The following is a 13,165-nucleotide window of genomic DNA, read 5'->3' as shown; positions in this document are numbered from 1 at the left end:
TTCTTGTCCTATAATGTACTGGTTTTTATATGTAGAGTTCGTGAAAGAACACTATTTTTAGGTTTATATTACTAGTATAAATCCTATAATTTGCTCTACTTTTTAAGATTGCGTCATACAACGTCGCTATATATTATTAGAAGTGGTAACGTATTGTAAAACATAATTATGCAATGAGCGGTTTAATATATAATAAGATCTTGAAAAAGAAATTTTCTTTCAAAATACGCAATAAGGTTATTTTACTTATAGCCCCGAATGGCACACCATGTTTTTCAATCCTTCATTCGGCCATTTTCACACGCCGCGCCGTTAGCCTGTTTGTGCTGTTCGTGGAAGTTGCAAAGGATGTACTCATCGCATTTCAACGTAAGTTTTAGAAATATGAATACTTCACCTCTACTCGTTAAACTGTATAACCAAATAGGTGTTCCAATTCCTCTTAAAAATAATAAACAAGTCGCATGGAACGAATAGTATGGTGCGCCTGTGGTGTGTTGACAAACACATAATATTCACGCATTGGGCTGTTGGAAATCCCACAACAAATCTGTTAACTGTTGTCAACATATATATTTATTGTTTATCTATTATAATTATATATTGTTAAGATTTAAAATTGTATGTATATCAGCTGATCAGAAAAATCAGCTGTTTCACGATCATGCCATTTTCAATTCCAAGTGCATGACCTTCTCGGGTCTATTTGAATTTTCTTACATGATGTTTGACTCACTTCACACTTTGAACTTTCCATGTATCATTGTATGGTCTAAAAAGTATTTGTATAGGTTAAAGAGACATATAATTGTATATAGATGTATATTTCCATAATGGTATATGTCTCTGGGGTAACATGTAGGCCTGTGGGGGTTATAGGTTGAATAATTTTCGAACGATTTGGTATTCTAGTATTCTACTATGTTTAAACTTAACTTAGTGATTATTTAGTAATCAAATAAAAGTTATATGATGAATCGATACATTTCTTCAATTTACTGTAAACAAAAACTGTTTCTGTGGTTTGGAATCTGTCTGGTATTAGTGCATAATAAATAACTTCATAAGTCAATAAATATATTCTTGTTGTAGTGATGACATTTGCAAAATCTGTGAGAATAGAAAAAAATGTGTTAGGGTCAACAGAAATTTTTAATTAGGGTAGGTCGGGAAAGTGGAAACCAATTAACATATATATATTTTTTGGCCTTACGCGGAAACATGGATTAGAAAAGTCGGAATTATTTTTACATTCAATAATTTTTAAATACTTAAAAGCACCATTAAGCCAGGAAAATCATAAGAACAGTTTGGTTTTATAATTTAAATATGCCTTAGGCCTAGATAAATAAATTGTGTGTTTCCGGTTCCCCGACCGACCCTAAAATATATTAGCCGACCCTGAAAAATTTATACACCGATATACTTCCCGGAAGTAAACAATTCCGGTTTCACTATTAGAAATCCAAATCTCAATCATTTCTGTGTTTGAGAAAATACATATTCCTTTATGCATTAAACAAAAATGTTCTGAGAGCGACTTCTCCGGGGGGAGGGGGGGGGGGGGGCAGCAGCGTGTTTGTCTCGCCAAGCATATTGCTGGCAATTACGATAGGAAAATGCAAACATCAAGAGGGAAAAAACTTTATAACTATGGTAAAAACAATGAATCATTGTTTAGTATCTTTGAGAAGCATCATGAAGGGCAATCTGATTGGCCAAAACACTGCGAAACTACAATATTATGTTGGCCAAATAAATCGCATTCCAAAAACATGGAGCCGTATGAAGTTCAGGGCAGTATTTCTGTTGGTGATTTAGCCATATTTGAAATGAAATATTTAGAGTTTATTTGTGAACCAGACGTTGACCCTACATTAGATGCAGGGTTGTTAGTGGCAGCTGAATCAGCGACCAAAAAAGCTATTGATGCCTTCCAGGTTTTAATGTCAAAAAGACGAACATTTAAATATTAAGAAAAAATATCCAGGTAGCTTTTGCATAACTATGTCGGTGTAATATGCATTTCTCAAAATAGTTTTACATGTTCACAATATGCTTTAATCCTGATATAAAATGTCATATTGTCAAAGTTGAATTTTAAACAATAAAATGTTCAAATAAAATAAAACATTTACCCTACCTACCTACCCTATTTTTTTCCAGGCTGGAATAGGAAACACACTATTTATTTATCTTGGCTTTATTTCAAGATAAATTGTAAACATGTCAAACTTAATTTCAACAATTACACTTACAACTTACATGCCTGCATTGGGATTAGATATAGAATCACTCAGAGAATGTTGAATTTCATGGGTACTACCGTGATTTAAGCATATATTTTTTTGTTAGCTTATCTCCTTTATATTATTGAATATTAAATTTTTCCATACATCTACCGCAAGAAAGAGCATGAAAGATAAAAATATTTTGTGAATTTGCTGATAATTGTGAAGTAAGATACATGTAATATATCAACATTAGCTACAACAAAAAATATTAGATGGGGAATCAAATTCAAATGAAATGTTTGTGTATATAATTATTTATGCAGAAATGTACATGTAGCTAAACTGTCCTCTATTGTTTAGTTGGAGACATGTCAATCTCCCACCGAATACATAAATGTAAATTTTCTGAATTCTGTATCAATGAAAATACATGAGGGCATGAAAGTACAACTTTTATATGAATATTATAATACAGGGGTTCGTGTTTGCCCAACTATCTATTTTGTATTGCTTGTAGGAGTTATGAGATTGATCACTGTTTGTTATCTTCACCTTTCATTTATGATATAGTTTTGATAATGATATAATACTGGAGTAATTTGAATTTCAGGATGATATAATATGTACAGCAAAAATTGATGGCAAGGGTGACATGAATCAGATTGACAAGAATCCATATTCCTACTCCTCAATAATGCTATCATCACTGCCATCAGATTCATCAATGATAGTGGCATCAGTGACACATGCGGATAAGTGTTGGACATCACTGAAGGAATAGCTTCCTTGTTGTGTCTGCCAATAGCAAGGTACCAGATTATACAGCAGTTATGTGGAAACAGATTCCCACAATAGGGGGACCAGATTGACACCTACATTGTACAGTATCAGGCAGTTATATCAGAACTGGAAAAACTGGATCCAAACAAGACTATATTGCTTGGAAAAAACATGTCGACTTTAAAGTTTAACCCTTATTAACCCATGGCACTTCTATGTCATTTGAAATATACCTGTGAAGGTTTTTAAAGTGTTTTTTTTTTTGGGGGGGGGGGTTATTATTTGGAAGAATTCATATTTGATGATTCAAATGAAAATCTGCATATTGAATTATGAATGTCATAATGTACTTTTTGAATGATGAAAAGTGTAGAGTCAAAAGTTATCAAATTGTCAAAAACACTGGTCAGGTCTGAATTCATCATATTGGACACCTTGCAGTTGGAATTATGATCTCTATGAAGAAATGCTGAAAATCTTGCAAAAGAGGAAATGACAAGTTGGGGTCCAAGGCACTTGCATATATGCATGAGAAGGTGTTCTATCCAGGCTTGAGGTCAATTACATAGCAATGTAATGCCTTACATTACCTAGAAAATTTCACATTACCATTACTCCTATTTTGAAATATAATGTATTACATCACTTGAGAGTGAATTTACATTACACATTTACATAACATACTGTCAGATATTAAAGAAATGGCAGAAAAATTATTTCTGTATTATGATTTTTAATTATACATTAACATAAGGACACAAAATATTCAGCAATGTTAGGAAACATATCTATTAAGTTATTCATTGCAATTGATTGTCATCAATGTTTCAAATGCTTCAGTCAATCACTAATAAAATGAATTATTCTAAATCTTCGAAATATCATCAAATATTTGAAGTAGTGTAAATGTAATGAAAAATAATGTGCAGTACAGTATGCATTACATTACCATTACTTGTAATGCAAAAATGGTCCATTACACCCCCATTACATTGAAACTGGTTGTCATTTAATTACCATTACCCCAGGCCTGGTTCTGTCGAGAGGTATTAAAATTCTCTGTAGAGACTTTGTCTCAGGAAGTGGCCGAGATTGGTGGTGACAATTTTGTTGGATGTGAATTTACTGACACACGTCTGCACTTGCTACACAATATAGCATGTGGTGGTTTCAACAAGAAAGTTCTTACTCTGCAGGAAATGACGAATAGCTAATGGATTCACATTTTTTCTGACTTTTCTTCTGTACATTAGATGCATTGTAAAAACTTTCCTTTCCATTATCTTTTGCTGGTTCATTCTTTGAAATAAAATCAAGTCCGAAAATAAAGTATTTTGGTTTGGTTTTTTTCAATGAATTTTAAAAAATGTAATCTGTAATCCTTGCATATTTTCTTGGTGTTCTGTGATTGCTATTTTTATTTGTATTCAGGTATAATTTCATCTTCAGTGTCTTGAAAGAAATTAATTTTTCAATAACGCCAAGAAAAATGTAGTTAACAGTATGATTTAAAAAAAAAATACTGACACGTGTAGGAATTGAACCCGGATCTACCGATTGAAGGACGGGCTCTCTACCACTAAGCCACGACGTCTATGACGTCACACGCTTAAAAATCCTTCATATGTTTACTTGCCCTAGTTAACGTTATACTTTCGATATATCGGCAATATTTTTAGTTATATCAATGCATGTTCTATAAATTCTTTTCATTTTGATCTTAGTAATTATGTTGGTGTCGTCTAAATAAAAACTTTCTATAGCATTGAAGGTCCGATTTGTCGGACAGCAGATTCGTTTGTTTACGCATCAAAATTCTATAGCTTTTAGAATTCCTGCACAAACTTATGATAAAAACACCACATAGGGGTGTATTCTGCATGGAAATGATGTAGACTCCACATAAGTATGTTGTTTTAATTTTTCAAAGCAACATAATTAATAAAATACCCACAACTCTCACAAAAATAAATAATTCCGGATTGCTCTCGATTTAATTCAAAGTTGATATTCATCAACAGCACACCTTTCGATCCAAAAAATCGTTCGTGCAAAATTTATTTGTATTGATAGATTTTGATAGACTACAGTCAGTTTCTGGATCGAAGGTCGTGTTTTATATGAATTATATGACTAAATTTGAAAAAAGTGGAGATTTCTGCAGAAAACCAGACCGATACCGGTTTTGTCTTGTATAGAATTCCACAAGCTGACGTTTTGGCGGGGAAATCTTGGCACGTCGCGATGGTATATTGATTATATTATCAAATGATAACAATTTTATTTCAATTCATTCTGCTTTATTTTTTAACACACCACAGGGCCGATATAGCTAAACATGGTCTTAGTCCTTTATAACAAACATGATGACATCAACTTCTCTATCATCAACTTCCCATATATATGTAACATTATTTCTTTATCACCTGTAGATGCTTTGATTCGCAAGAGCCTGTGATCGGTTTTTGAATCGAGGCAAACTAGAGGGATTTCAATAATTTTTATTTACGGAGCAGTCACACCTTAGCGGGTGGTGTAAACAGATGTAGCACAGATAAAAACAATTTTGAGAAAATGATGTCCGTTGGTATCCGTTGATGAAAGTCGCTTCCACCGTTGTTCGGGTGTGAAGTGTATAAAACACACAAACGCCGCAGGATTACTGGACATGTACCGAAGAATTAACTTTCGATTAATGACATTGGCGTCTGAATAACGGACAATGGACACAATAGAAACTGATAGAACGTTAGATGAACTGATCAGTACCTGTCTTCCCGTTGACCTCTGTTTGACAACCTTTATTCGCCATGCCCATGCGGGTTTTTTTTTTTCGTAAGCATGTTGTTGGTATACATTAAACATCTTCGGTTGAACCATTGCTTGTCCGAAATTTTAGAACTTCAGAATTAGAAAGAAATTATTTTGAAAGATTCTATTGTGCTATTAAAGTATGACCACTTGGTTTAGTCAACAAGAAATTGAGGTATATGGTCATCTGACATTTGCAGAAAAGTCCATTAGCGTTATCCGGTGAGGTGTGATTGCAGCTTCAATGATTTCGCAAAATATTTGGTCTTTATAATGATCCTAATCTAAATATTGTTTTACATAGGGTCAAACTCTGTCGCTTCTCAGAACAATTGTTAGATCGTACTATATCGTCTGATGTTGACTACTGATTATTATGTTTGCCTCATCAGTAGGGTTTACGGAGGGTTTGACCATTTGAAGATATCGAACAGTGATCAACCTCTTAACCCCTATAAACAATGCAAAATAGAGAGTTGGGTAACGACAATCCCCTGGATATATTAGATGTGGGATCAGGTGCCTAGGAGGAGTAAGCATACCCTGTCGACCGGCCACACCCATCGTGGGTCCTATATCTTAATCAGGTAAATGGAGTTTGCTTTCCCTGTTAAACAAAATTGTCAATGAATGACATCAACATACCTTCCTAATATTCATAAATTCTCAGCGCTTCACATACCATATACATTCCATATATTCCATGTCATATATTTCAAATACTCCACATTTTGTCGATATTTGCATGGCACACATAAACAAATTCCTTGCATGAGGATATGGGGCTCACGGCGGGTGTGACCGGTCAACAGGGGATGCTTACTCCTCCTAGGCACCTGATCCCGTCTCTGGTGTGTCCAGGGGTCCGTGTTTGCCCAACTATCTATTTTGTATTGCTTGTGGGAGTTATGAGATTGATCACTGTTCGTTGTCTTCACCTTGCATGTGTCAATGTAAACTTATACGGTACCAATTTTGATGCACCAGATGCGCATTTCGACAAATAATGTCTCTTCAGTGATGCTCAACCGAAATGTTTGAAATCCGAAATAGCTATGAAGTTTTAGATCTAAATATAGCCAAAAATAGCGTGCCAAACAAGTGGAGCCAAATTCGTCCAAGGATAAGAGCTATGCATGAGGGAGATAATCCTTAATTTTGAAATGAATTTCTAAATTTTATAACAGCAATTGAATATACATCCGTATTTTCAAGCTAGTAACGAAGTACTTAGCTACTGGGCTGTAGAGACCCTCGGGGACTAAGAGTCCACCAGCAGAGGCCTCGACCCAGGGGTCATAATGTAAAACTTATACGGTACCAATTTTGATGCACCAGATGCGCATTTCGACAAATAATGTCTCTTCTGTGATGCTCAACCGAAATGTTTGAAATCCGAAATAACTATGAAGTTTTGATCTAAATATAGCCAAAAATAGCGTACCAAACAAGTGGAGCCAAATTCGTCCAAGGATAAGAGCTATGCATGAGGGAGATAATCCTTAATTTTGAAATGAATTTCTAAATTGTATAACAGCAATTAAATATACATCCGTATTTTCAAGCTAGTAACTAGCTACTTAGCTGCCACTCCATGTATAGTCATGACGTCATCAGTTTACTTTCATATTGATCAGAAGATACACGATAACAGTATAACATTTTGCAGCTGCGAAAATAAAACTTATATAAAAAATAAAATCGAAATTTAATATGCACTTAGTGATATACTTATTTCAATTATGACGTTACATTGTTTTGCGGAATTTATCCCAGTAAAGAATTCATAACCTGCCTCAACATACTCGCGTACATAAATATGGTGAGTATCCCGTTTGTCATTAAGTTGAGTTGTTAGTTTGCCCTTAATATCTACCTTCAATAAAATATAAGTATGAAGCAGACGACTCTGTGGTGTCTTTTATTTCGAGTTCACTGGCATATATTGAATCAATATATAAATGAAAATTATTATTGTTCACAGTGATTAGGTCATCTATATAGCTAAATGTTGAATTGAAGGCCACATCAATATATATTTTTTTCTTTTCGTTTAGAAGTTTTTGAATAAATTCTCCTTCATAGGAATATCAAAACAGATCTTCTAACAACGCACAATTCGTGCCCATGGGAATTCCAACATTCTATTGGAAGACCTGATCATCAAAGATCACGAAGATATTATCAATGAAGAACTCAATCATATTTTGTATTTCAACTTCAGAGTACTTTTGCGTGGAATCAGAGTGGCGTTTAACAAAGTAATTTGTGTTGGATGACTGATCACTACAGAGGATTTTTTGCATTTTTCATTTTTGTTTAAGAAGCATCTGGATATGATGACAAAAAATCTAGTCTTTAATGTATTGAGAGGAATGGTCGTGGAAAATGTTAAAAAGTCATACGTTTAATGTTGTGGATTAAAAAAAGTATTGGAATTTCAAGTTTACTAAAAGTTCTTTATTTGTTTTTTAGAGTTTTTTTTAGAATACACATTTGATTGAATCCACTTCTGGCATATGTAGTTGCAGAGTAAGTTTGAAGTTTATCCATCACAGCTGTTGATAGTTTCGTAAGGAGCAAGGATAGGGGCTTGGTTGAAGATTTACTGGATCCAGGAATGTATTTTTGTTTGTAAGTTTTTTTAAGTTTAGGAATCCAGTATAGGTACGGCAACTCATATGTATTCGACCTTTTGACTGGGATATTAAATTTGTCTAAAACTGAAGCATGCTTTTGAATTATCTCGTCTTTTCAAGGGGAGTTGGAGTATAAGTACGATTAGCAAAAGTGAAATTAATGCCAAATTCGTTTGAAATAGAGTTGTAATAATGAGCCTAACAATCAAAGACATTGTATTTACAAGGTTTGTCTGCTGGAATCAAAATATATTAATCATGTAACCTATATAATTATTTCATCACTTCTGGTTGACTAGATACAGAAGGATAGACGGTACGTACTTTTGATTTAATATTTCTAATACGGGATTTTAATATTCCTCTTATACTTTCAATTCATTTTGACAATGTATCAAGTGTTTCTTTTTCATATTTAGCCCATCGTCTTGCATAATCCTCGATAGAATTCATAATAGAGATGAAGTTATGTCGCCAATTGAAAGACCGAAGTTCTCCGTATTTCGAGTATTTCAGAATAAGTGATTTGAGGTCCCCACTTTAAACTATATCAACATCAGCAGTATTGATACGTTCAGCTAGACTATAGTTGAAAAAAGATGAAGAACAAGAACATGTTGGTGGATTAGGTACAGGATTGTCTATATCAAGGTACTGCAAAGCTCGTTGATGAATATTGTTTATAAATATGAATTTACCTGAAGGTTCATGCGCCGTGGTGTTTGGGCTGTTAGAATTTTCTTTTAATCTGAAAAAGGAAAATAAACATAGCTTTACCCGAACAATGACAAGATAACTTAACACACATATTTTTCATCAATTACAACAAAACATATTTACCCCCCTTTTACGTTCTGGGCTGAAATGAAAAAAAAAAAGATATTTGATCATACTTACCAAATGTAGCTAATACAAAATATACAGAGACTATAAACCACAGACAAATTCAAGGAAGAAATGTACCCAGTAATGTAACAGTTGTGTTCTAGCAGGTAATGTATTATTATGTATAGATATATGATGACAAGAGCATTAGTCAAAGTCTCTTCACTCTTTTGACATACTTTTGACTATTTCTAAAGAATGACTTTCAAATATGAGAATTAAGCACTTATCAGAATTATTTGCCTCTTGTTGTAAATTGGTTTACTCACACTGGTTTCTCCTCCACAACAGGAAGTTTACGGCACTTCCTGTGAGAACAATGACAACAGACACTACAATGCTGACGATGAGCATACTGCTGTCACATTCAGTGGTAGAGGATTGCACATTCTCTGTAATACATATCAACAGCTATAATCACACACCAGTGGCTAATAAGTCTCGGTATAACGGTAAGTGCGTACAATCGGTATACGTTCATCTAAAAGAAGTCCTCAAAACGTGACTTCCTAATATTTTGGTTCAGTATATAAATGCATGTAGGTTGGCATTACGTTGGTTACGCCTATGTAGGTCAGTAATGAAACAATGTGTATCAATGGCGAAATAAAGAAAAATTGTCATGTATAATACACATTTGTGGATCAATATATGAAAACATATCGTCCGACAGAGTTTACTTTACCTTTATTGAAGCCATGCTATCTTTAACAACCTGTAGTCATTCCACACCAAAAAAAATCGATAAATAATTATCGTAAGAGAAAACGTACGATTTTTTCTCTTTTGACAAAGAATCTTACTTAAGATTGGAAGTGGTAATTCGACGAAAACATCTACCCCCCCCCCCTCTCTCTCTCTCTCTCTCTCTCTCTCTCTCTCTCTCTCTCTCTCTCTCTCTCTTTCTCTCTCTCTCTCTCTTCAGTGTAAAATAGCTCTCGTAAGTGCAAACTATTTGTCGTAAGATAGATCAAATCAAACATGGCTGTGTTGTTGTAGTTAGTTCCTTTTTTATTATTTTGGTCCACTTTATAAATGAACAAGCTTTGTGTCGAGATTTTTTTTTATTGGGGGGAGGGCTATTCTGTTATATATGTGCTGTGAAGCAGATTTGTTTGAAAGATATCGGTTGCCAAGACAAGTAATCCTAGAACTCCTTTCAACACCATATTTCCAGATCATACAAGTAAGATTTGGTTGGAGAGGTTCAAATGGTCTTCACTAATTTTATTTTCAGTAACAGATAATGTCGTCCCAATTTCAAGATATCATTCAGCAACATTTGCTTCGTTTATTAATGAAAGCTGAATATAACGAACAGTGATGAATCTCATAACTTCCACAAGCAATGTAAAATAGATAGTTGGACAAACACGGACACCTGAACACACAAGGAGGACCAGGTGCCTAGGAGGAGTAAGGATCCCCTGTCGACCGGTCATACCCGCCTTTAGCCCTATATCTTGATCAGGTAAACGGAGATACATGCATCCGTAGTCAAAATCAGTGCACCAAGAACGAGCAAACAATCGGTATGAAACACGTCAGACAACATTTGACCCAATAATACACGGTGGGTTGTATTGGAAAATAGATCGTTATAACGACCATTCAACTTCAGAGTACTAGTGCGTGAAATTAGAGTGGTGTTTAACAAAGTTTGTTTTTTGGATGACTGATCATTAGATTGGAATATTTGCGTTTTCCATTTTTTGTTGAAGAAACAACTGTTTATGATGTCAAAAAGTGTAGTATTTAATTTATCGCGAGGAATGGTCTTGTAAAGAGTTAAAAAGTCATACGTTATGATGTTGCTGATTTGAGAGAAGTTTCGTGATTTCAAATTTGATAAAAGTTATTTAGAAGTTTGTATAATCCACATTTGATTTGACTTACACCACTTCTGGTTTATGTAGTCGCACAGTAGGTTTGAAGTTTCTCCTTCACAACTGTTAAATCCGTGATGCGGATTATAAAAAAGCGTAAACTGGCTCAATCCAGGTTGTACTTGCATAATATGTCCCAGAACTATATTTTCTTATAATTTAATGCAAGAGACAAAGGTACTAACCTTTGTTTATCAAAATGTACATCAATTCGAAAAAAATACAAGTCAATCGAGCCGCATAATAATTCACTTAACAACAACGACAAAGCGTCTAGCTGCGAAGGCAGCCATCTTTAATGTTAGTTCTACGGAGCCTATTTATCTAAATAGTGTACTGATGGTGAAGTTTGTCATGACAGAAAATATGTGTAGCCTGTGCATGCAATGCGTATTTTTTCTGCCATTTAGAGATCGACTTTGAAGTCGCTCATCTCAGATAGATTGAGAAAATTAGGAGATTACATTGTTTAAGCCTACCCAAGCTAAGGTTTGAAATATCAGAAAATGCAATATTTTGCAGCTTTTAACTCTGTGAAAATTTCTACTACTTGAAAATGAAACAATCATTCTCCCTTTTCCTCCGTGAGAAATGTATTGCAAAATAAACAGGACAATGCTTACTTGGTAAATTATTAATTCTAATATAATATCTTGGTAATGTAAAACTTACACGGTACCAATTTTGATGCACCAGATGCGCATTTCGACAAATAATGTATCTTCCGTGATGTTTTACCGACATGTTTGAAATCCGAAATAACGATGAAGTTTTAGAGCTATTATAAGGAAAAAACAGTGTGCCAAAAAAGTGGAGTTAAATTCGTCTAAGGATAAGAGCTATGCGTGAGGGAGATAATCCTTAATTTTGAAATGAATTTCTAAATTTTAGAACAGCAATTAAATATACATCCGTATTTTCAAGCTAGTAACGAAGTACTTAGCTACTGGGCTGTAGAGACCGTCGGGGACTAATAATGCACCAGCAGAGGCCTCGACCCAGGGGTCATAATGTAAAACTTATACGGTACCAATTTTGATGCACCAGATGCGCATTTCGATAAATAATATCTCTTTAGTGATGCTCAACCGAAATGTTTGAAATCCGAAATAACAACGGAGTTTTAGAGCTATTATAGGGAAAAACAGTGTGCCAAAAAATGGAGTCAAATTCGTCTAAGGATAAGAAGATTTAATTACGGTACGAAACGATTCTTGCATGGAACGGTGAACGGTTTGAACGAAACGCTGAACGATCTGCACCGAACGCTTTGCACGAAATGCTGACCAATTTGTAGTCGTGGCTTGCACGCTTTGTGAACGGTCTGCACGATACGGTAGGCGCTTTGATTTTTTCCCGGTATTATTTGGTTCAAATAGTTTAAATGTAATTGCAGTATTCTAGATATTAAAATGTGGTTGAGAAAGAAATTATAATGATTCATTTAAAATGATTGCTCATGTACGACGCGGTAAATTTTATTTTTGCTTATTAGATCAATGATTTATGAACACGTTGGGATGAAAACAAATGAATTCTTTTTTTGTTAATTTTGTAAATAAAGGAAAACTATGCATTTTTTTTTTTTACTTTTGACTTGAGCTAGTGTGGATTACATGTCTTATATTGCCAAATGTTTGAACCAAGTAATCTCTCTCGCATATTGCTTTTAACATTATTACTCGGTTTAAACAGGATATTCGTTATTTTTGTTTCTTTACTAAGTGTAATTGTGTGCCAAAATCAAATTGAATTTTTATGTGCATGGGGTGTCAGCCAAGTTCACCGTACCCCATGCAGTCGGGGCTATATTGCTTTAATTTCAATAATAATTTGCAAAATTTAAGGCGGACTCCTTCTATAATTGCATTATTTGAAAATGCCCACACCTCACAGTCGTTTAATAAAACTGATTGAACAATTTCATCAG

General features: G+C 34.3%; 2 long non-coding RNA genes across 2 annotated transcripts; one reads left to right on the top strand and one right to left on the bottom strand.

Annotated features, from left to right (window-relative positions):
* Nucleotides 1-212: 212 nt before the first annotated feature.
* On the top strand, nucleotides 213-4,343 carry LOC130049121 (uncharacterized). The gene is made up of 2 exons (XR_008797628.1): nucleotides 213-369; nucleotides 2,845-4,343. It is a non-coding gene; the product is annotated as an uncharacterized LOC130049121 (long non-coding RNA).
* Nucleotides 4,344-9,162: 4,819 nt separating this feature from the next.
* Nucleotides 9,163-9,736, bottom strand: LOC130049135 (uncharacterized). The gene is made up of 3 exons (XR_008797644.1): nucleotides 9,619-9,736; nucleotides 9,305-9,323; nucleotides 9,163-9,212 (listed from the first exon to the last, which is right to left on the bottom strand). It is a non-coding gene; the product is annotated as an uncharacterized LOC130049135 (long non-coding RNA).
* Between the last annotated feature and the right edge of the window lie 3,429 nt (nucleotides 9,737-13,165).

The sequence above is a fragment of the Ostrea edulis genome, chromosome 8 (assembly GCF_947568905.1).
Source record: "Ostrea edulis chromosome 8, xbOstEdul1.1, whole genome shotgun sequence".
In the NCBI taxonomy this organism is placed as follows: domain Eukaryota; kingdom Metazoa; phylum Mollusca; class Bivalvia; order Ostreida; family Ostreidae; genus Ostrea; species Ostrea edulis.
The sequence above is the reverse complement of the archived record's forward strand: the minus strand, read 5'-3'. Positions and strand labels throughout refer to the sequence as shown.